Source organism: Penaeus chinensis, chromosome 11 (assembly GCF_019202785.1).
Source record: "Penaeus chinensis breed Huanghai No. 1 chromosome 11, ASM1920278v2, whole genome shotgun sequence".
Taxonomy (NCBI): domain Eukaryota; kingdom Metazoa; phylum Arthropoda; class Malacostraca; order Decapoda; family Penaeidae; genus Penaeus; species Penaeus chinensis.
The window spans coordinates 40,362,407-40,364,906 of record NC_061829.1 but is presented as its reverse complement, the minus strand read 5'-3'; positions in this window follow the sequence as shown (position 1 = coordinate 40,364,906).

Below are 2,500 nucleotides of genomic sequence, written 5' to 3'. Positions count from 1 at the left end.
TGATGATAAAACAACAACAATGATAATGGTGATAATAATAATAACAATAACAAGAACAGAACCAAGAACAATAATTAAAACATCGAAAACAGTAATAGTAATAATGATAATTATGATAATAATAATAATAATAATAACAATAATGATAATAACAATAATATAAATAATATCAATAATATCAATAGTAGTAATAATGATAATTATAATAATAATGATAATGATAATAATGATAATAGCAATGATATGAATAATAGTAATAATATAAATAATAGTAATAATGATGGTAAATTTCCAGTTCCATCCAGCCTTTTTTGGGGAACGGAATCACCCCTCGTAGTTACAGGCCGCTTTGCTGTTGCTTTCCGTCGCATTGGATTCGTCGACGAGTGACGCAACTTGTATTCCCCGACGGCAAAGTTGATGAAATGTGTAAGATTCGGCTTCGCACTGTATTTTGGGGAGGAATTAGCATGATTTACACACAGGAAAACAGAACAAAAACACTAAAATACCTTTAAATCGGCTTTGCTGAAACGCTACGGGGTGAGAGCCATGTTTCACCTATACAATTACGGTATACAATTCGGCGGTTAAATCCGGGATTATTTTTCGCCTGATTGGCGCACAACAAATGCATTAAATCATGACTGGACAATAGCAACTTTTTAATATGAAAATGCGTTTCCTGATGACCGTATTAAACTTATGCATAAGGCTTCATTAATTGTTCCTCAAACAGCAACAGTATTTTACTAGTTGATTGCGTTAGCAAATAGTACAAAGCAAAGCAAACCAAAACAAACAGAATGAAAATGCGCTATTGACAGTTACGTATCTTGAATTTAATATTGTTTTTTAAAGTAACTTTTCATTTTATTGTACCTTAGTTTGGTTTGAAGTCATTTTTAACGTAATTCTTAGAGATGGTTTTAACTTTATTTTTTTTATTTCACTGTGTTGCGGTTCTCTTGTGCGACGGAGGGGGGGGGGGGGGGGTAACGATGGAAGGTATATGGCAGCTTTCTTAACGATTCCGGCTAATTCTGCAGTTCCTGAGATTCTACATCTTCCATTTATAAACTTCCTAGAAAATTAGAGTAAATGTAGAAAATAAAGAAAAAATAATAATAGGCAAAAATAATTCATTCTTGTCCATTACATAAAACACGAGAACAATACATCGTCTTTTAAACGAGGAGCCAAATACCAAGCAAACCCGCTGCCTGTTTTGCAACAATAAGACTCGCTGAAGACATAGTCAATAGTAAGAAAGCCTCTGTGGTGTAGTGGTTAGCACGACGGTCTCTAAAACCGTAGACTCGGGTTCGACTCCCGGCGGAGACTTATCAATGGTAATTTTTTTTTTTTTTTCTAACTTTATTTTTGTTCTTTTCCTTAAGATGTAGACCGGAATTATAGGCTTACTATGTATTTGTTAGAAACAGAGTGAAATCGAGAAACGCCCGTCTTCCAGCCTGGGTCGGGGCTCCGCGCAGTGACGATGACTTGCACTTGACTAGATTCTAAATCTTCCATTTATAAACTTCCTAGAAAATTTGAGTGAATGTTAAAAAAAAAAAAAATGAGTAGGCAAATTGTTTTTTCTTCTGAGTTAAATATATATATAGACATATCTTTATATATATATAAGAAAAGATGGATGGACAGTCAGAGAGAGACAGGCAGAGGAAGCTTCACCAGTGGCACCTGCGTGGCACTGAGTGCCACTTGGCATCACGGGGATTCGATCCCGCGCCACCGGATCCGCAGTGCAACGCGCTAACCACTCGGCCACCGCGGCACCGGAAGAGGAAGGCGAGTCAGAGCCTCTTGTCTTGGCTCTCGGCCGCCGCTGCCGCACCCCCACCACGCATGACACACAATATTATAATAATAATGATATTATTGTTACTATTGGCATAATCCTTATCATTAATATAATTATCATTACTATTATTTCATCATTATTATTATTATTATTATTATTATTATTATTATTATTATTATTATTATCATTATTATCATCATCATCATCATCATTACTATTATCATCATTATCAATATTATTATTATCATCATTATTATTATGCAGACGAACAGACAGACAGATTGACAGGCAGACAGATATCTCTCTCTCTCTCTCTCATTCTCTCTCTCTCTCTTCCTCCTCTCTCTCTCTCTCTCTCTCTCTCTCTCTCTCTCTCTCTCTCTCTCTCTCTCTCTCTCTCTCTCTCTCTCTCTCTCTTTCTCTCTCTCTCTCCCTCCCCCCCTCTCTCTCTCTGACAGACAGACGAACAGACAGACAGACTGACATGCAGACAGATATGTCTCTCTCTTTCTCACTCCCTCTCTTTCTTCCTTCTCTCCCTCTCTCTCTCTCTCTCTCTCTCTCTCTCTCTCTCTCTCTCTCTCTCTCTCTCTCTCTCTCTCTCTCTCTCTCTCTCTCTCTCTCTCTCTCTCTCTCTTTCTCTCTCTCTCTCTCTCTCTCCCCTCTCTCTTT